We start from the raw sequence: 22,935 nt of genomic DNA, 5'->3' as shown, positions 1-22,935 counted from the left end.
GAACAAACATATGTAAACTGAACTGAAGAAAAAAAAAAAACGGAACGTCCGTATGAAAGGACCCTTATATGACAGATCACCTGGGGCCTTTACAAAAAGGCGAAGATCTCAAATAAAATACGGAACTAAACCTTCCAATCCTTTACAGCCAAAGAAGATGCCATCTTAGCCTTTGCTTGATCTGCAATTGCCATGGTGCTGCACATGTCATCAGTTATGACACCAACCGTTTGATGACTTGATAGTTCAGTTGACAGCACAAGCAACTGTGTCAGTTAACATTCATAGCATGCCTTGGATGTAACTGTTTTGGAAAACAGTTACATTTGGTTTAGGTCCTCTTATAGCGGTGTTAAACCCAAAACCAAATGTAATATATTGCAACTTACCAATTATTAACCACTTGCCTACCGGGCACTTATACATCCTTCCTGCCCAGGCCAATGTTCAGCTTTCAGCGCTGTCGCTCTTTGAATGACAGTTACGTGGTCATGCAACATTGTACCCATATGAAATTTTTATAATTTTTTTCACACAAATAGAGCTTTCTTTTGGTGGTATTTAAATGCTTGTTTTATTTTTTGCGCCATAAACAGAAAAAGAGCAAAACATCTGAAAAAAAAAGTTTTCTTTGTTTCTATTATAACATTTTACAAACAGGTACTTTTTCTCCTTCATTGATGTTCGTTGATAAGGCTGCACTGATGGGCACTGTTAGGCACCACTGATGGGCACTGATAGGCGGTACTGATGAGGTGGCACAGATAGGCAGCACTGATGGGCATTGATAGGCAGCACTGATAGGCAGCACTGATAGGCGGCACTGAGCTGGCACTGATGATGATGCACTGATTTGGAGCAATGATTGGTACTGATAGGCAGCACTGATGGGAATTGACTGATGGCACTGACTGGTGGCACTGCTGGGCACTGACTGGCGGAACTGATGGGTTGCACTGCTGGGCAGCACTGATGGGGGGCACTGATGTGCACACGTGGGTGGCACTGCTGGGCACTGATGGGCACAGGTGGCTGGCACTGCTTGGCACTTGTGGATGGCACTGCTGGGCACAGGTGGTTGGCACTGGTGGGTGACACTGCTGGGCACTGATCATCAGGGCACTGATGATCAGTGCCCTGACGATCAGTGCCGATCTGTTTTCTGACAATTGCCAATTATTGGCAACTGCATTTACCCAGTGATCTGCTGTGTCATTGGACACAGCTGATCACGTAGTAAAAGGCCGCTGTGATTGCCCTTTTACCACATCACGTGGTCAGCTGTGTCCGTGGGACAGTGATCATGGAGATCGCTAGGGGCGCGCAGGAGGGCGCATTCTGGAAGGACTTCATTTAACTACTTTCCAACCGTGCTATAGCCAAATGACGGCTACAGCGCGGTTGGCAAGTGGTTAAATGTGGTAGCTGTATCAGTTTTCTTTTTTTTAGGCTTTCTTTCCTCTGTTTTCACCTGGTGATCTGGCCAGTAAAACAACTCCGGTATTAGAGTGCTTCCACTCTGGATGAATGAGCACAGGGGGCACCTTTGTCTGTTTAGGTGGAGGGGATTGTTTGAATACAAGCAGATCTAAACACACTAAATAAATTGAAGCCAAACTCCAGCTAATAGTTTATAATCAGTACCAGCAAACAGTTTTTTCTTCTTTTGGGATAAAGGTTTTGCATAAATAAAAGCTGATCACTGTAAGCACCCCTTTCAGTGGTAAATGTTTTGTCTCAGCACTCTATCCGATCCATTTCCAGGAGAGTTTGTTCTGTTGAAAACCAACTTACTGGCTGGATCACCAGATGAAAATAAAGGAAAAAAGCCTAAAAAAGAAAACAAATGCAGCCACCACATTGAATTGGTAATCTGCAATATAATGTTTGCTTTTGGGTTTAATACCACTTTAAGTGCTTGGTAGCATAGAATTGAATCCACTAGAACTGGTAAAGTGGCATGAAGGAATGCTAATGCTGGTGATGTCATTAAGCTCAATTCACAAAGCTGTACGCAAATATAAGGATTTTTATATTCAGCTATGTGAATGAAATTTTAAAATCACATTGGACTGAAAATAAGAATCCTTGTCCTGGTGTTTTGGGTGTGCATGTCAGCTCTGTTAAAGTGCATGTGATAGCGAGTGACTTCGGAGACATGGCAGGAAGCAGTAGTTTACCACTTGCTGATACACCATATTGTATTTGCTTGGAAAGTCCCCAACCAGCTTTGCCAGGTGGCACCACTGACACTACTCAGTGAACACTTAAGACTGCAATCCAGGAAGATAAAAAAAAGACACAAATGAATGCAGCTCTGCAATCATTAATACATCCTTAAATATGCTCTTTTTAATGTAAGTAATGTAAGTACACGAATTTGGCTTGAGGTCTCTGTACAACAGAGCTCAGACTGAGATAGGGAGTTGCAGCACAAGGAGCCAATATGTGATGCTGCAGTGCGATGCACATGCTGATAGGAGGGGAGAGCAGAGTGACAGAGTGGCATTACTGTTCCAGTTATGTCACATGGCTGGAGTAGGGACAAGAAGTGTTACTGAACTGCAGCAGAGAAAAGTCTCCTTTCCTGCCAGACGGAAATGCATGCAGTCTGTCTGCGTTCTGAGACGTGCATCAGTCTGGGACAGATATATAAGCAGGGATGTGCAGGAATATCTGTGATGATCCATTCAACTGTCCACCTACAACCAGTTATAGCCATGGCTAACTTGTGTGATCATCTTTGTGAACTGACACCACAGGCTTTTTCCCTTTATTTTCTCAGGGTGATCTGTCCAGTAACACACTTCCTTTCTTAGCGTGTCTCACTGTGGATGGAGGAGCACCAGAGACACCTTAGGAAATCTGGGATGAGGGTACACAGGGATGGTGGTACACTTAGATCCACTAGCAGATTTAGAGGGACATGACTAATAAATAAAAGCTAACACTTTTTAGACAGTTACAGCAACAGTTTGTGATTGTAAGCACTCCTGTCAGTGCTAAATGGCTTGTCTCAACGCTCTTTTCTGTAGTAAAGAGAAAGCCGCACTCCCGGCCTAACCAGAGTGTGAATATTAACCAGTTCCCGACTGGAATATAGCCAAAAGACAGCTACATGGATGTCCTCCCAGAATCGTGTCCTCCACGTGCCCCCTGGGGCGCGCACTGCTGCGATCTGTGATCACTGTGTCCTTTGGACACAGCTGATCACATGGCTATGGAACGAGCCAATCACAGCTGATTTTACCATGTGACTAGCTGTGTCCAATCACAGCTGATCACTGGGTAAATAGGAAATGCCAGTCATCGGCAGTCCTCTCCTCACGCTGACAGCACATGAGGAGAGGAGAGCTGGTAAGCGGGATTTTGCAGGGTGACATCTACACGGATCAGTGTCCTGGTGATTAGTGTAGCCCCATTAGTGTGGCCAATAGTGCCGATCAGTGCCCATCTGTGCTGGCAATTAGTGCCTATCAATTAATCTGTGCCGTCTCTCAGTGCCACCCATCAGTGCCCATCAGTTAATCAGTGCCACCTATCAGTGCCACCCATCAGTGATGCCCATTAGTGCCAGCTAACAGTGCCTATCAGTGCCACCTATCAGTGCCACCTATCAATGCCCATCAGTGCAACCTAACAGTGTCCATCAGTGCCACCTATCAGTGTCCATCAGTGCTGCCTAACAGTGCTCATCAGTGTCACCTACCAGTGCCCATCAGTGCCGCCTAACAGTGCCCATCAGTGCTGCCCATCCATGCTGCCTAACAGTGCCCATCAGTGCAGCCTCATCAGTGCCCATCAGTGCAGCCTATCAGTGCCCATCAGTGACTCCTCATCAGTGTTCATCAGTCCAGCCTATCAGTGCCCATCAGTGAAGGAGAAAAGTTACTTATTTACAAAACTTTAAAACAGAAACTAAGAAAAACTTTTTTTTTCAAAATGTTTGTCCTTTTTTAGCTTGTTTAGCAAAAAATAAATACCACAGTGGTGATAAAATGCCACCTAAAGAAAGCTCTATTTGTCTCAAAAAAATGATAAAAATTTAGTTTGGGTACAGTGTTGCATGACCACAGAATTGTCATTCAAATTATGAGAGCTGAAAATTGGTCTGGGCAGGAAGGGGATAACAGTGCCCGGTAGGCAAGTAGTTAATGTAAAACAGCCTCAGATAGCTCTCCTACACAGGCCATGCCCCTCTGATGCCTTTCTCCTTTGCTTCATGTCCCATAGCCAGAACAGTAAGTGAGTGGAAATCCCTCCAAAGAGAGAGAATACCTGGTTGTCACCAGGGTCACCAAAACTAGTGTTCCCACTGGAAGATTTACTGATCTAGTGATAACCCAGAATTTAAGATTTTCTTTTACTTTCACTTTTGGCGATAATGGTAAACTGGACAAATTTATTTCAGGTACTTATATAGTGCTGTCAATTTACGCAGCGCTTTACATATATATTGTACATTCACATCAGTCCTTAACCCTCAAGGGGTGTACAATCTAAGGTCCCTAACTCACATTCATACATACACATACTAGGGCCAATTTAGACAGGATCCAATTAACCTACCAGCAGTGTGGGAAGAAACTGGAGTACCCGGAGGAAACCCACGCAGGCACAAGGAGAACATGCAAACTCCAGGCAGGTGGTGCCGAGGCTAGGATTCAAACCAACGACCCTAGTACTGCCAGGCAGAAGTTCTATCCATTTAGCCACTGTGCTGCCAGAGAGAGGATTACTCTTTCCTTCAGCCACTTGCCACCTTTCTTGGGTCTTCCACTAAGGAGCCAAGAAAATGTGACCTGTCGCATCAGAAGCACTATGAAGAGTGGGAGGATCTCTTCTGTGATGTATAAAACCAGATTTCATCACTTTTTGTTTCGGTTTCTATGATTACTAGCCACTACAGGGATAGTAAAGCAGCCGATCACACCAATTTTGGGTTGATCGGCTGCTTTGGAGGGCAGAGGAGAGATATGGGGTATAATAGACTCCAGATCTCTTCATAAGGAGGACCTGTCACTGCCTCTGCTATCACAAGCAATGTTGTTCATCCCTCATTATAGCAATAAAGTTGAATATAAAAGAATATAAAATAATAAAGAAACAGTGTAAAAAACTAAATTTGAATTAAATAAATAAATTAATGCATTTAAAAAAATTGTTTTAAAGTGTCCCCTCGCCTTTCTTCTGTGCTCATGCAGAAACATGAACATGCACATGCATACAGTATGTAAACAATGATCACATCAAACATGTGAGATATCTCTGCAAACATTATAGCAGGGGTGGATTGACCATTCCGGTGCTTGGGCACTGCCCGAGGGCCCGCTGTCAGTAGGGGGCCCCATGAGATGCCCCTGGTACCTTTTATAGGCTTTTTTAGGTGTGGTTTGAGTGTGGGTGAGGACACAGGGGCCCCATGATCCCCTATTGCCCGGGGGCCCCATGAGTTGTCAGTCTGCCCCTGCATTATAGCAATAGTTCTATACCTCCAGTAAATCTAAACTGGTGACCTGTAAAACGTCGCCTAAAGATGATTTAATGTACCATAATTTGTTGCCATTCCATGGGTGTGTGCAAGTTTAAAGCCTGACATGTTAGGTATCTATTTACTCAACATAAAATCTTCTTTTATATTTTACCAAATAATTGGGTATTTTATGTGGGGGTTCTAAGTAATTTCCTAGGAAAGAAATGCAGATTTGTACATGTATAGTGTTAATCCCGTAGGAATACTGTCCAAGTCTTCTCAAAAAGCTTTGTCCCACAGCCAGGCACATTCGCCAGTTTCTTCAATACCCAGTCTAGGGGTGTTGTTTTTATTTTTGTAGAACTTGGATAGGGATGGAAAATTAAGTAGGATACTCAAGAAATAAGAACTATGTAAAGTTGAGGACTTTAAGTATTCTCTTGGATAATGACGAAGAACGTGCTTGAAGCAAACAGTAGACTTCAGCTTTAAGGCAGCAGTACAGTAGTAGCAAGCTTAAGCTCTTTGGAGCACCAGCTGGTGCTCCTTTTAGCCAAGACCTGCACCAGAGGGGGTTGTTTAGCACACCGTCTCTTGGGCCTTGTGAGTGTCTGTACTCACAAGGCCCAAGAGCAGATGGTTGTCGTCCTCCTTGATACCAGACCAGATCTTCAGTAGATGGTCAGATTTGTCAGAACCCAGGTCTCAACATTCAGGCCCTCACACCTGAGACCGCACAGCAGTAGTTGCCTAGGTGGGTAATGTGACCTCTCTCAAGCTGGAACAATCCTATACAGAAAAGACCCAGAACTCAGTGTGTTCACTGAATATATACAGTTACCCAGCATGCCATTAGAGCCAGTCTCTTTTGGATAGGCTGGGGCTGTATCATTATTCATGCTGCCATCTGCATAGCTCCACACCTATTATCCAGAAACTTTTCAAGCCTTGTGGATGCAGAGGGAGCTAACAGGCTGGCAGCAGCTGAGCGGACTGAGCAGACCTGACTAGCAGAACACAGCAGCACTGATTATAGTGTGCAAGTTATCCTCTTACCTGACAACAATTACATCCATATTGTCTACAGTGTGACAACTAAATTTACCTATCAAAATATAAACTAAATCTATCTAAACATTGCACCTATCTAGGAGGGTGCTACACATGTATGTATGAAGTGTCAGAATTGGTCCAGATGGCAAGTGGTTAAAACAAAATTTAAAAATTGCTGCCTACCTTTTAACTTTCTTTTTGCTTGCTCAAAAAACCTGCCTAATGTATCCATTTAGTGTAATATTAAAGTGCTATTAAAGTCTATATTTTTTTATTAAAATTAAATAAAAAACATACTTATATGTTCTGTCCATTGATATTACACAGAGCAGTCCCTTACCTCTTCTTTTTTGGTCCCCCGCCGCTGCTGTCTGCTCCTCCTTGTTTCTACGTACCCCCATAGCAAGCCGTGTTGAGGGTATACCCATGCAGGCCTGCTCCAGAACTGGCCTGTGTGCAACTATAGGTACACAGGATTTGAGTGACAGCAGCAGGAGCCAATAGCTCCCGATACTCTCAGAGTCTCCTGTGAATCCAGGAAGAGGGGAGAGTGGTGTTGCAGCCAGGCACAGCGCTGGAGTGTGAGAGGACTCAGGTAAGTGTTTCGGGGAGAACATATGTTGGAAAATTTTTTTACCTTAATGCAGAGAATACAGGTAAACACACTTTTTGTGTTTAGAACCAATTTAAAGTAGGGGCTGGGGAGTTATGTTTACCATAATTAACTCTGTACTAACAAAAGGTTATGCAAGCCATAGATGATGATTATTATTATTATCATACAGGAATTATATAGCTCTAACAGTTTACGCAGCGCCAGGGGTGGACTGACCATTTGGGAACTCGGGCACTGCCCGAGGGCCCGGGGTCAGTAGGGGGCCCCATGAGATGCCCCTGGTACCTTTTCATAGGCTTTTTTGGGTCTGGTTTGAGTGTGGGTGAGGACACAGGGGACCCATGATCCCCTGTTGCTCGGGGGCCCCATGAGTTGTCAGTCCACCTCTCCGCAGCGCTTTACAATATGAGGGCAGACAGAACAATTACAATACAAATCAATACAGGAGGAATCAGAGGGTCCTGCTCGTTAGAGCTTACAATCTAGGAGACAATGTGATTTTCTTTCCTGCATCCATGGGATGCAGGAAAGAAAATCACTCGAGTACCCCATCAAAACATTCAGTGTTGATGGGGGAATATATATATATAAGTATAGAACCAGTGCCACGGAAATTGTATAAGACAACAGTAAGCTGCAGAACCTAGCCTATAAACTTATAGGATATACAAAACTTCAAAAAAAATAGGTTGCGCTTAAATACATACAAAGGTGTAACAAAAAATTGTGACAAAACAATAAAAAACAATATTTTAAATCAAACTGAAATCCAGCAAAAAAGAAAAAGTCCAAAAGTTCAAATAATCAATAATGTCCAAAATAATTAATCACCAAGTGAATCCATCACCAAAAATGGTTAAATAAAACTCACCAGAGTAATATGCTGATTGTTGAAAAAACCAGCATATTGCACTTGTTACTCTGGGAGCAATGATTAATATGGTGACAGCAACACTGAAGAAATGAGGGATGAACTCCAACAGATGATGTTCTGCAAAGCTGAAAATCCACTCCAAAGGTGATTTAGTATCCAAACTGAAAGAGGATCAGACCGTCACTCGAAAGAAAAAAGTGAACAATCATGGTGCAGTATGTTTTAAAAATGGGGGAATGCTTCCCGCAGTGCTATTGTGATCTGCCAGCTGTGGGGGGTATGGTGAGCCTTCCTGGCAGGCAAAACACAATGAATACTGCTAGCGGCTACAGTGCTGGCAGTAGTTGCATCCAAAAAATGCAACAGGCTGATTCTACTGAAGTCAGTTGATGGATCAACTTCAGTACAACCAACCTTCCCATAGATTTTAAAATATATTTTAAAATTATTTGTCTCTATTTATGATTGGGAACTGGTGGGATGTATGCCTAGTCAGGTGACCACTGTGATAGCCAATCATGTGACCACTGTGACAGCCAACCACTTTGATCATGTGACTGCGAAGTCTCCCAGCATTAAGACCCACTTAAAAGCCACCAGGAGGCTTAACAACGGAAGACATATTTGTACTCTAGTCTGGGTGACAATGGCTCCATCCATAGACATATCCACTCAGGGACAGAAAGTGATTACCATGTAAAATATAAAAAATTATTACCAAAGTAAAATTTGCCAAAAACTGACGGCTGAAGTATATTACATTTTTGTTTTTGGGTTTAGATGCCCTTTAACCTTTGACCATGTATGCATATTGTAGATATCCCTTGACTCCCCCACCTTGAAATAGCTCAGAATTATACATCAAAGATGTGATTTGCAGTTTACAGAAACCATAATCTAATAAAATCCTAACCTCCTTTGCTCCTCAAAGATATATAAAAATTTTGTGTGACATTGGCTAGATCTGTAAAACATATACAGTAGATGTTTTCAGTCTACCTATCTGCAGCACGGTAAGCAAGTCTTGTATCTTCAACATCAAGGATAAGTAATGTATTCATGATTATATACTTACTGTAAGTGCTTATGATGGCCATTTGTTATCAAAACACTACCACGCATATCAAATGGTTGCGGGAGTTGAATTTGTCCAAAAGACCAGTTGTGCTCAAAAGTTTGCACACCCTGGCAGAAATTGTGAAATTTGGGAATTTACATTAAAAATATATGCTGCCTCTCGGCAGGTGGGCCTTAACTCCGAGAGGCCGCAATTATGCGTACCAAAATGTAAACAAACCTGTGCCCTGCGCGCTCCCGGGACAATTACCAGTGCCTATTGCTACTTGTGATCGGGAGCTTCCCAATCATGTAACTGCTGTGACTACCAATCATGGTGGACACATGATCATAAACCCTCCCCTGCCGTCCGGCATCAGAATCCCTTTAAGATCCGGGAGGTGCTGGCGTTAAGAGCTTAAGGATAGTGATCATATGAAGTCATTTATTATCACACAGTTGCTTGGCTCCTTTTTAAATCCTAATGATAACTGAAATCACCCAAATAACCCTAATCAAAAGTACCCCGGGACTGTTTCACCTTGGTATAGACACACACAAGTTAAAATGGAAATTAAAGGTTAATTTACCACATCTGTGGCTTTTTAAACTCCAATTAGTGTCTGTGAATAAATAGTCAATGAGTTTGTTAGTTCTTACGTGGATGCAATGAGCAGGCTAGATTCTGTGGGGAGCAGAAAAGAACTGTCAAAAGACCTGTAAAGGTAATGGAACTTTATAAAGATGGAAAAGAATATAAAAAGATATCCAAAAGCCTTGAATATGCCAGTCAGTTCTGTTCAATAGCTTATTAAGAAGTGTAAAGTTCGGGGATCTCTTGATACCAAGCCAATATCAGGTAGACCAAGAAAGATTGCAACCACAACTACCAGAAGAATTGTTTGGGATACAAATAAAAACCCACAGGTAACCTCAGGAAAATGATAGACTGCTTTAGAAAAAAAATGGTGTGGTCGTTTCAAGAAGCACAATACAATAATACTTGAACAAAAATGAGCTGCATAATCGAGGTGCCAGAAAGAAACCTTTACTGAGCCAATGCCATAAAAAATCCCAGTAAGGCATGTCAAGCTGTTGTTGGGCATATTGTAATCAGGCTTTTTTGTAGCATTGGTGCAGTAAAGGCTTCTCTCTGGCAACTCGACCATGCAGCTAGTTTTTATTCAAGTATTGTCATATTGTGCTCCTTCAAAAAAAAAAAAACACACTGTCTTTTTCCAGAGCCTGTATTTCTCTTGAGCTTACCTGTGGGTTTTTCTTTGTATCCCTAACAATTCTTCTGGCAGTTGCGGCTGCAATTTTTCTTGATAGAGAAACAACAGCAGGGATGTGCTATACCCCCGCACAAAACCCACTATGACCTAAAACTTCACTTTCATAGTTGTCTAAAACTCATAATGTAGAAAATGAAAGGAAGTCATAAGGATGCCAGGTGTATAACCTTACAGGGCAATGCAGAATTAGTGAAAACATTTTTGGAACAGATATATAACTGCCTTCATTATAGGGAGATAGAAACCAGACAGCACTTATGTCTTAAACTGCCGTTGGTCAATTTATCTGTCTACGTGGAGATGTGTATAGGGTAGGGTCAGTATCCTAGCCACATACCACAACCCAAAGGCATGGATTAATACTGAAGGTTACTGTGATTACTTAGGCTCAACTGCCCATCAAAATAAAATAAATCACAGTACCATTCCAGCCTGGGAAAATAATGCACTTTCATCAATCCACTATCTCCACCAGTCCACAAAAATCTCCCTCAAAGTAACCCTCAGTATCAGTTCATGCCTTTCAATTGTGGTATGTGGCCAGGATACTGACCCTACCCTATATCCATCTCCACACAGATAAACAGCTAAAGACATACTCGCTTACCTACAAGGTTATACACTTGGCATCCTTATGACTTACCATAGTATCGACATCTGGGAGTTTTGCGCGTTTCCACCCACTTTTGTGTGTTACAGCATCACCTACTGCCACCTCCATAATACAAAATAAAAAATTGCTGAAAAAGGGTGGGAATGCCTAATAATGGCCACAAGTGTGCAGACCCAGGAACTCAAGTGTAGACGTCTGACCAACAGAGTCCCAAAAAGATCTTAGAAATTGTCATGTGGATTAACTCTCTATTATTAAACTGACATATTATTTTTTGGTGGACTTATTCGTTAAATGATCAATCCTCTCATACTGATAGGTGAACTCTCGTGGACTGAGTCATCTATACTTCTTATACATATACCAGTGCCAGGACAAGGTGCTTTAGCACCCACAACCGTGCCCCCCATGAGCTTTGAATTACATCAGCAGCATAGGTTGCAGGTCGGTTTTGCATCCTCCTCCCTCCTGTTCAAGCACTGGCCGTTACCTCTGTGTACCCGTTCTGTTCTTGGCATCCCCAGTGCTGAGCTGTCTTTGTTTGAAATTCTGGCTCTGCCATTTTTCTCTGTTGATGATATAAATGAGAACTCTGCAGGGAGTATAGAATCTTGATGTTACATCCACAGCAAGTGGATAATTCTTAGGACTTAGTACAGAGATTCCACTACTGGCATTCCCAAAAAAATAAAATAAGTCCACCTGTGATCTAATCCACCAGAATCTACCAAAAATTTCTTTGACTCTCTGGAAAACCTGTAGGTGTTGTATTCTACAGCACACAGCATCCTGCAAACATACTCAGTACATCGGTTTCTGTTTCTCTGCTGGAGAGATCTTCAAACTTGTGGCTTTAAAAAATAAATCCAATAAAAGGGGCTACTGCATTAAAATGGGAAAAAATGAAAATTCTTGTTTATATTTTCCATAAAAGTCAGATTTGACGATTTGCACGGTTCCAATTTTTTTTTGTGCATCAGACCCAATTTCAGTCCATTATTGCATTTGGTCTCACCATTAATAACTTATACAATATAAGCCATTGCTTGCCCTTTGCTTCATTTGTGCCCCTTGCAAACGCTGTACTATGTAAATTGACATCCTTAAGTTTTATAAAGACTATTTCGAAAAATGCATTGATGGGCTTAAAAGAAATGAAAAATATTGCAGAAATGCACCTGTAAATGATAACACTGGTGGCTATAACATACGTGAAGTTCATCTGACTGTGGCACTAGTGAATGAAGAACTACAGAATACTGAACACATAATACATTGCAGGATTGATAATAAAGCACTAAAAGGCAACAAAAAGTTTGGTGACACAGCAGAAATCTAAACAGTATATTAAATCACTCTTTCATTATTGCTTCTATTAATGACTAAACAATAATTGAATGTTATTACCATTTGGATCTTGTTCATTTTTCAGTCTTAATTGCAGACTGCTGCAGCCGCTAACAAAACACATGACAGCACAGAAAGCAACATTTACTAGTTTTGTATACGAGCTTCTAACATAAAAGGCTGCTTTGTTCAGAAAGACTAAAGATCCATGGAACAGATATGATGTCTCTAAAAGAGGAAGCTGAAACTTAAACAACATGCAAAAAAACAAAAATGGCAATAAAAAAAATAATCATTGAATTCAATCTGCTAGATAAAGCAATCACTGCTCACCCAACACGGAGCACAGTTGGAACTCAAGAAGTCTTGTCATCTTGTCATCAAATGTGAGAGAAAAATATTTTAAAGAAGACAGGAAATTAAATTAGTTTCTTGAAGTGATGTTGTTTCTCAGCTATACAGGCAGAAGAGGCGGGGTTCAAAGGAGGGAAGACTTAACTGATCTCGTTGTTTGGTCACACTTAAGCAATACTCAGTGAGTGCATCATAGGGCAGGGTTGTATTGCTGGGGGGGGGGGGGGGTGCAATATGAAACTGAATGATCAATTTAAAACATTTGAAAATAAATAATTGATATGCTCATGGGCATTAAAACATCAATAAAATGTTTTGTTTTTTACATTTCCTCATTCTCTGCAAGTAACAAGGGGATAGCTACTATGAAGAATATCAGTTAAGTGCAAGGCAGGCAGTTAGGCAAGCCATACATTGCACAATTTTCTTTCCATCAACCAGGGAAATGCATCCACGTCCTGCTGAACTAGCTGAATTTTGCATCCATCTATGGCTGGCTTTAATACAGAGTTGAATGCCATATAGTATGAGAACTGATTTACCTCCCAAAGCATTTATGCATTTATGTACTGATGTAACAATCAGTTATCCAGACTTCCTGGCAGATAGTACAGTCAGGTCACTGATCCTCACTACAACAGCAGCACAACTGGATCAAGGACATGCCTTCAGCCTGCTGATTGGACAGTGTAAGAGCGGCACAGTGATTGGTCCTCACTCTTAAGCTTGCCATAGATGAATCAGGGACTGGCTGAATTTCAAACCATGCGTGACTGCTTCCACTCAACAGAATTCGATCTATTGAATGACTTTTGTCAAATGGCTTGTTGGAAATTTTTCTCAACCAGAGGCTGCAGCCAATGGGCTGCAGTTGACCAGTGTATTCTATATTTACAAATACAGAAGTGACATTCCCATATATTCAGCAAACAGACATCCCCATAAATTCAGGAAAAATCCCATATATTCAGCAAAGAGATGGCTCAATCCAGCAAAGACACATCCCCATATATTCAGAAAAGAAAAAGCCCAATCCAACAAAGAGACATCTTCATATTTTCAGCAAAGAGATGGCCCAGTGCAGTAAGGAAATCCCCCATGCACTGCAGCATCCCAATCACATTACACATTACTCTTCAGCTTTTAAAAAAAGTACTTTTGTCATTCCATCAAGTGCATTGACTTGTGCTATCTCTCCCTCTCTAAGCTCAGCCACTGTAACTACAGAGGGAATTGGAGTACCATGGTAGCAATTGGGGAGGACTTTCCCACAGTAGCTGGATGCTTATAGACTATGGTCTGGCTGTCCAAATGCCAGCTCTGACAGTGGAGGGCCTCTTACCTGGCTGCAGATCACTTCCCAACCACCTGCGTCCTCAGGTGTAGGCTTACTGAACTGCTGAGGGAGGGAAACGTATCATCTTTGGGTGTGTTCAGGAACCCAGGGGGTTGTGGGAAAAAGAGTTAAAGAGGCTTCTGCCTGTGTCTAAGCATGCTGAGTAAGTGGGTACTCCACTACATTACCTCTTCTTTTGAAGGTACTCATTGAAAGCATCTTTTAAACATACAAATAAATATACATTAAAGTGGTTCTTCAGCCTGGTTTTTAAAAATTAAAAGTCAGCAGCTACAAAAACTGTAGCTGCTGAATTTTAATAAACAGACACTCACTTGTCTAGGGATCCAGCGCCGCCCTCACCCAGGCCGGTTTTTCACCGGTCTTCAGGTTCCGAAGCACTGGCATCTTAACTGAGGGAAGCCAGCTGTGACTCCTTGTGGCTTCACAGCCAGCTCTCCACTATGCATGCACAAGCCAAGCTGTGGCTTTTGAATGGACCTGCAGCCTTTTGGGACCTGTGACATGTCTCAGAAGGTTGCAAGCAGGGAGGAGGGTGGCCAAACTTACAGTGGAATCGCCTAGATAATTCCAGTGGAAGTGGGAGCGGGTACTTAGGGAAACTAGGTATCTGCTCCTCCCAAAAAAATATGTCAGATGACGTGGGGAGGATGAAGAAAAGCAGAACTTTTTTGTGAAGTTCCATATATAAATTTAAAAACATTGATTACATTTTGTGCATTTGTCAGCCTATAATAAAAACATAAAGCAGGGTTTTAATTGAAACAGCGCACCAAATAAGAACCTTATATGGCCCTAACAAGTATGTATATATACAAATGATTCAGGTAGGCAAAGCAGGCACAAAATAAGTTAACCCACACATACTGATGTATCTAAATTTGGCCCAAGTGTCCAGCCATCAAAAACTTCTGGATACAAAAGATGTGGAGCTCATTTGCTGCTCACTAAACATATGTCAATTCTGAAATGCCCATAGCCTAGCCACAGGTCCAACTTGATATTTCTCTACCATTAAATAAACCATGTAGTGGTTAATTTAATGAACATGACGTTGGCAGTTCAGTATGTTAGAAAGGCCCACAACTCTCACACAGGAAAGGTGTGGGCTCACACTGGGTGCAATGTGTCAATGTAAGGGAATTGAATATATTCGTGGCAAAGCAGAAAAAAAAGAAATTATGTAAAAAAAAGTTTGCAGAAACTTTGCAGACACAGCATATTTTTGCAATCAGTGAAAATCAGATAACGGTCCTTTATTGTGAGCTGCCTGCAACACTAAACTGTCTGTAAAATTTCTAGTAGCAGTAACTGTACTTGTTCTGTGATATTAAAGATGAAGCACCATTTATCCATGTTTCTTCCTCAAATTCTAATGAGTGTAAGTAATGCTTAAAGTGTAAATTCACCTTTTCAGAAAAAATTAAAAGGTGCTCTAACACCCGGAGCCACCATGGGGGTGACAGCCGATACACATGTAGAGCCCTAACTGACAAGACCAAGTAGTTGCTGCTGTTTTGACTAGCAATTTCTAAAGCAAGCAGGGCAGCCTTGGAGCAAGCCACTGCAGCTTGCTTAGTTCCAGCTGCAGAGGGAAGGCGGAGTGATGTCATCTGCACTCCACCTCTCTCTACAGACCAGATGCTGGTTTGGGCACCACACCAGTCTTAGCTCAGCCATGCAGAAGAGTTGCACTGTGTGGAGCCTGCAGGACTGCTTAGTGCTCACTGTGGACTGGTCTGTAGACAAGTTGTTAAACATGAAAATGGTAAATTGATTGACAATGTTGCTGGATATGGGCCTGTGCTGTGACTGTCTCTTTGTTGGATTGGGCTGTCTATTTGCTGGATTGGGATGTATCTTTTGATATATGGGGATGTCTCTTTGCTGAACTGAGATGTCTCTTTGCTGAATATATGAGGATGTCTCTTTGTTGGATTGGACTGCCTTTTTGCTGAATATATGGGGCTGTCTCTTTGCTGGATTGGGCCATCTCTTTGCTGAATATTTGGGCATGCCTCTTTGCTGGATTGGGCCATCTCTTTGCTGAATATATGGCTGAATGTATGGGGCTTCCTTACTGCATTGGGCCATCTCATTGCTGGATATATGTGAATGTTCTTTGCTGGACTGGGCTATTTCCTTGCTGAATATAAGGGAATGTCTCTATGCTGGGTTGGGCCATCTCTTTGTTGAGTATATGGGGATGTCTCTTTGCTTGATATAGGTTTGTCACTTTACTGGATTGGGTCATCTCTTTTCTGAAAATACAGGGCCATCTCTTTGCAAAATATGTGGGGATGTCTCTTTACTGGATTTGGCCATCACTTTTAGAGCTGATTCACGTATGTGTAGTGCGGATTGAAGCACACAGGTTTCACAGTTGATTGACAAAGTAGTTGTTCACCGGTTTATGTCAGGTTTACATCAGGTTCAGAACAGGATTATCCTTTCACACATATGCGGTTTAGAAACGGTTCCCATAGAAGTCGATAGCCTGTAATCCGCACCTGAAGTGGACTGCACTGCTCAGAAATTGTGCATGACTCCTTTTCAAACCGCACTGAATCTGCACTGCCAGTGCACCGGACATATGTGAATAGGCCCCATGAATGTAAACTGTGGGGACATCTCGCATACAGACCTTGATTCAACAAATTAGCATTCTGGCCATTCAATAACTACTATTGTCCAGCTCTGGGAAAGGTAAACAAACCTCATGGAAAAAAGCTTTGGGAGGTTAAACCTTTGAACCTTATATATGTTTAAAATTATCCACACAACTAAATTCTTGTTCTGGACAAAACCATTAGAAGTATCACAAATATATTTAGAGATATATGATTTTAAAATTGTAACACAATATTGCAAGATATCTAAAAAAGAGTTTATCCAGACACAAGATCCCATTGAAAGAAAGGAATACTGAATGTTAACACCTGCTGTTAGGTGCAATCCTATATATTTAGTGTGTTGAAAGTTATCTTATTGTAGAAATATTGTATGTGTGAGGCCATATCTCTAACCAATCAGTAGTGATGTACGTGAATTATTAGGTTGACATGGGGATATGCATATATGTATATCTACAGTCAGGTCCATGAAAATTGGGAAATCGACACAATTCTAACATTTTTAGCTCTATACACCACCACAATGGATATGAAATGAAACAAACAAGATGTGCTTTAACTGCAGACTGTCAGCTTTAATTTGAGGGTATTTACATCCAAATCAGGTGAGCGATGTAGGAATTACAACAGTTTGCATATGTGCCTCCCACTTGTTAAGGGACCAAAAGTAATTGGACAATTGTCTTCTCAGCTGTTCCATGGCCAGGTGTGTGTTATTCCCTCATTATCCCAATTACAATGAGCAGATAAAAGGTCCAGAGTTCATTTCAAGTGTGCTATTTGCATTTGGAATCTGTTGCTGTCAGGGATCCGGGTATGACCAGAGGTGTGTGGACTGACACAGGGAAACGCAGGCTTCAGGAGTGACGTATAAGAATATAATTTATTAGGAACTACACAAGTATACAACGCACAGTACAAACAAAACCAAACCTCCAACTAATGTTAGTATGTTCAGGAACACAGACAGGCGTAGTCAGGCTGGAGAGGTAGAGTGGTGAAGCAGGCCGGGCCAGAAACAATCAGGCAGACAAGGTACAAATGGAGCAGGCAGGAGAAAGGTCAGGAATAGCCGAGGTCAGTGCAGGCGGAGTTCGATCAGTGTAAGAGTCAAGCAGGGGAAGCAGGCAGGCAGGCAGATGACAGGACCAGGTACAGGGGCTCATGGGAAACAAACACCAAGGCCCTGACTGCAGGCCTGGCCATTGCTTAAATACACCTCCTGCAATCAGCCTCAGGTGATGGCTTGATTGCAGGAGTGAGATTCTGGCTGCTGAGAGCAGATAGCCAAAACATTAGGCGCGTCCAAAACAACTGTTTGGAACATTCTTAAAAAGAAGGAATGCACCGGTGAGCTCAGCAACACCAAAAGACCCGGAAGACCACGGAAAACAACTGTAGTGGATGACCAAAGAATTCTTTCCCTGGTGAAGAAAACACCCTTCACAACAGTTGGCCAGATCAAGAACACTCTCCAGAAGGTAGGTGTATGTGTGTCAATGTCAAGAATCAAGAGAAGACTTCACCAAAGTGAATACAGAGGGTTCACCACAAGATGTAAACCATTGGTGAGCCTTAAAAACAGGAAGGCCAGATTAGAGTTTGCCAAACGACATCTAAAAAAGCCTTCGCAGTTCTGGAACATCCTATGGACAGATGAGACCAAGATCAACTTGTACCAGAGTGATGGGAAGAGAAGAGTATGGAGAAGGAAAGGAACTGCTCATGATCCTAAGCATACCACCTCATCAGTGAAGCATGGTGGTGGTAGTGTCATTGCGTGGGCATGTATGGCTGCCAATGGAACTGGTTCTCCTGTATTTATTGATGATGTGACTGCTGACAAAAGCAGCATGATGAATTCTGAAGTGTTTCGGGCAATATTATCTGCTCATATTCAGCCAAATGCTTCAGAACTCATTGGACGCCACTTCACAGTGCAGATGGACAATGATCCAAAGCATACTGCAAAAGAAACCAAAGAGTTTTTTAAGGGAAAGAAGTGGAATGTTATGCAATGGCCAAGTCAATCACCTGACCTGAATCCGATTGAGCATGCATTTCACTTGCTGAAGACAAAGCTGAAGGGAAAATGCCCCAAGAACAAGCAGGAACTGAAGACAGTTGCAGTAGAGGCCTGGCAGAGAATCACCAGGGATGAAACCCAGCGTCTGGTGATGTCTATGCGTTCCAGACTTCAGGCTGTAATTGACTGCAAAGGATTTGCAACCAAGTATTAGAAAGTGAAAGTTTGATTTATGATTATTATTCTGTCCCATTACTTTTGGTCCCTTAACAAGTGGGAGGCACATATGCAAACTGTTGTAATTCCTACACCGTTCACCTGATTTAAATGTAAATATCCTCAAATTAAAGCTGACAGTCTGCAGTTAAAGCACATCTTGTTCGTTTTATTTCAAATCCATTGTGGTGGTGTATAGAGCCAAAATGTTAGAATTGTGTCGATGTCCCAATATTTATGGACCTGACTGTATATATAGTGTATCTTTCTGTCCTAAATATGCATAAAGAATAGTTTTAATCAGTATATATAATAATTAGAGATGAGCGAATTATTCAAAAATTAGATTCGGCTGATTCGCCGAATTCGCGGAATAAATTCGATTCGAGGCGAATATATTCGCTGCGAATTTAACGTGTAAAAAGGGTGTTTCTAGGCTTCAGAGAGCCTTTATATTAGTGCAGAACACTGTACCTTTAATTTAAATGCCCTTGGAGTCTGCTGGGGAAGAGAAATAATACTGTCAGTCAATATGACATGCAGATGAGTGCCGTCGATCTTAGAATCACCGCACACTTCACTCATTTGGGCAGTCACGGGGCCAAAACCAGAGTGTGGAGCCACAGTGTGGCGGTGGAGGCAGCAGCAATGGGAGGCCATACAGCACCCTATGACAAAATGGAACCCACCAGCAGTGTGAGGAGACCTGAAAGTGGCACATGGCAGAGTGTGGCGATGGAGACAGCAGCAATGGGAGGCCGTACAGGGACCCATGACACACTCTGGACCTGGCAGCAGCATGAGGAGTCGGTACGGGGGCCCATGGCAGATTACGGGCCTGGCAGCAGCAATGGGAGGCCATACAGCACCCTATGAGAAAATGGAACCCACCAGCAGTGTGAGGAGACCTGAAAGTGGCACATGGCAGAGTGTGGCGATGGAGACAGCAGCAATGGGAGGCCGTATAGGGACCCATGACACACTCTGGACCTGGCAGCAGCATGAGGAGGCGGTACAGGGGCCCATGACAGATTACGGGCCTCGCAGCAGCATGAGGAGTCGGTACGGGGGCCCATGGCAGATTACGGGCCTGGCAGCAGCATGAGGAGGCAGTGCAGGGGCCCATGGCAGAGTGGCGGAGCGTAAGCAGCTAAAATTGAAGGCCATACAGAGGCCTATGTTAAAAAGTCCCCCAGCAGCAGCGTGGGGAGACGACTAACACTCTGGACCTGGCAGCAGCATGAGGAGGCGGTACAGGGGCCCATGACAGATTACGGGCCTGGCAGCAGCATGAGGAGTCGGTACGGGGGCCCATGGCAGATTACGGGCCTGGCAGCAGCAATGATAGGCCATACAGCACCCTATGACAAAATGGAACCCACCAGCAGTGTGAGGTGACCTGAAAGTGGCACATGGCAGAGTCTGGCGATGAAGTCAGCAGCAATGGGAGGCCGTACAGGGACCCATGACACACTCTGGACCTGGCAGCAGCAAGAGGAGGCGGTACAGGGGCCCATGGCAGAGTGGCGAAGCGTAAGCAGCTTAAATTGAAGGCCATACAGAGGCCTATGTTAAAAATAATAACATGTTTGGGGCATGATTCATGGCGGATTTAGTCAGTTGTGTCAGGAACTGGTGGTTTGAAATCCAGACTAATCCACGCCTGATTCATTTTCACAAACGTGAGTCTCTCCACACTTTGGGTGGACAGTCGTGTCCTCCGCGGAGTTACAATACCTCCTGCCGCACTAAACACGCGCTCCGATGCCACGCTACTGGCCGGGCATGACAGCCTTTCAAGGGCAAATTCAGCTAGTTGGGGCCAAAGGTCAAGTTTCGTTGCCCAGTAGTCAAGGGGATTGTCTTCCTCGGTTGGCAGGGTGCTGTCCAAGTAGGCCCGAGCCTGTTGTTTGAGGTCCTGCTCCACGTCCACCTGATGCTGCTGCTGCTGCGGCTGGTTAGTAGTTTCCTCACTGCGCTGGTGAAGAAAGCTACTCATCATCGACTGCAGACTGAGGCAGTCGCTGCTGGTGGAGCTGCCACTGCTCCTACCACCCCACCCCTCCCCTGCTGCCATGGCAGCGGAACGCGAGCGCACAGGGCCCACAGTGTCTGAGGATGGACGTTGGCGCAGAAAGGCAGAGACCAACTGACTACATAGGTGGTTTTTATAGTACTTTATTTTGGCCTCCCTCTCAGCAGGTGTGAAAAAGGCCACCATTTTTGAACGGTAGCGAGGGTCCAACAAGGTGGACAGCCAAAAGTCATCCCTCTGTCTGATGGTTATTATTCGGCTGTCGCTACGCAAGCAACCGAGCATGCTATGGGCCATTTGTGCCAAGGAATGCAAGGGACTCCCTGCCTCCATCTCCACAGCATACTGCCACGGTGCGTCTGGGTCCTCTGTCTCCCCCTCCTCCTCCTCTACCAGATGCTCCTGCTCCTCCACTCCTGTCCGCTGAGTGGAAAAACCACCCATTTCACTCAATAATTCCTGAGCACCAATGTCCTCCTCTACCTCCTCCTCTTCTTCCTGTCCTGCCCCCACAGGGGTCATGTGGCGTTGAGATCTGTGCGCCACGTCTACCGCACCCTGACCAGCCATTGTTAACAGCATTTGTTCCAGGACGTGCAACAGAGGAATGACGTCGTTCATCCCATAGTCCTGCCGACTCACGAATAGCGTGGCCTCCTCAAAGGGCCTGAGCAAGCGGCAGGTGTCACGCATGAGCTGCCAATGGCTGACATCTAAGTTACACAGGGGAGTACCTTTATCCGCTTGTAACATCAGGAAATCGGTGATGGCCTTTCGCTGTTCGTAAAGGCGGTCTAACATATGTAGGGTTGAATTCCACCTTGTTGCAACGTCGCAGATCAGGCGATGCTGTGGAATTCCGTTCTGCCGCTGCAGCTCAAGGAGGGTGTGCTTTGCGGTGTAGGAATGGCTGAAATGCATGCAAAGTTTACGTGACATTTTAAGGATGTCTTGCAGTGGGATGGTGGATTTTAGGAACCGCTTGACAACCAGATTGAACACGTGAGCCATGCATGGCGCATGGCACAACCTTCCTTGACGCAGAGCAGACACCATGTTCTTTCCGTTGTCGGTCAACATGGTTCCGATTTTCAGTTTGCGCGGAGACAGCCATCTGTCGATTTCTCTGTTCATTACACTCAGAAGTTCCTCCCCTGTGTGACTACGTTCGCCAAGGCATACCAGGTGCAGCACAGCGTGACACCGTTGCGCCCTGCACATGTGATATGCCGGTCGGGTAATGGGACTTGGCACTTGGGAAAGGTGCTGAGTCCACCACTTGGAAAGGGAGGGACTGCAGCACCAGCAACTTGGACAGGAGGACGTTCAGCTTCTGCACCGTCGGGTGCGTGCTCGCAAACTGTTGTCTCTTGGAAACAGATTCCAAGAAAGACTGCTGACGGAATCCGTGAAGAGGAGTAGCAGGAGAAGGAGCATCTGAATGAGCGGAAGATGCCAACGAGCGACAACTCCCCTCAGCAGAGGTGTTGGAGCCTTGACTGGCTGATAGAGGGCGATTGACGTCGGGTGACGGAGCAAGTAACGGAGCGGGTGATGGAGTGGGGGCTGGGGCAGGCAGAACCGCCGTATCTTTATCACGGTTTTCCCAGGCCACTGAATGGCGACGCTGCATATGCTGACGCAACGCTGTAGTCCCAACATGGGCCCCCTGGCCACGCTTGACTTTCTGGCCACATAGTCGACATACGGCTACGTTTACTTCCTCGGGCGGCTTGACGAAAAATTGCCACACCGCCGAGTAGGAAACTTTGACCCCGCTACTCCTCACTGGCTGACTGCTACTTCCTCCGTGCACACCGGCACCACTACTGGCCGTGGTGGTAGGCTGCAGTGGAGCTGGTGCTCTACTCCATGGCCGTTTGCCTCCACTGACACTGCTGCGACCCTGCTGCCTCCTGGGCAACCCACCGACTGTTTTGCTCGCTGGCAAGCTGGCACCCTCTTCTCCTGATGATGCGGAAGCAAT

The 22,935-nt window shown here is 44.0% G+C and overlaps 1 protein-coding gene across 1 annotated transcript in view; it reads right to left on the bottom strand.

Annotated features, from left to right (window-relative positions):
• The window catches only part of LOC149457361 (P2Y purinoceptor 8-like), an 82,159-nt gene extending 69,365 nt beyond the window's left edge, over window positions 1-12,794 (bottom strand). Inside the window, exon 1 of the mRNA XM_089683847.1 lies at window positions 12,661-12,794. The gene's annotated coding sequence lies outside the window, so the exon portion shown is untranslated. The remainder of the gene's footprint in view (window positions 1-12,660) is intronic.
• Window positions 12,795-22,935: the final 10,141 nt, after the last annotated feature.

This window comes from Staurois parvus, unplaced genomic scaffold (genome assembly GCF_062004578.1).
Source record: "Staurois parvus isolate SC_StPar_1 unplaced genomic scaffold, SC_StPar_1.0 ptg000324l, whole genome shotgun sequence".
Lineage (NCBI taxonomy): Eukaryota > Metazoa > Chordata > Amphibia > Anura > Ranidae > Staurois > Staurois parvus.
Note: the sequence above shows the minus strand (reverse complement) of the source record. Positions and strands in the feature narration are given on the sequence as shown.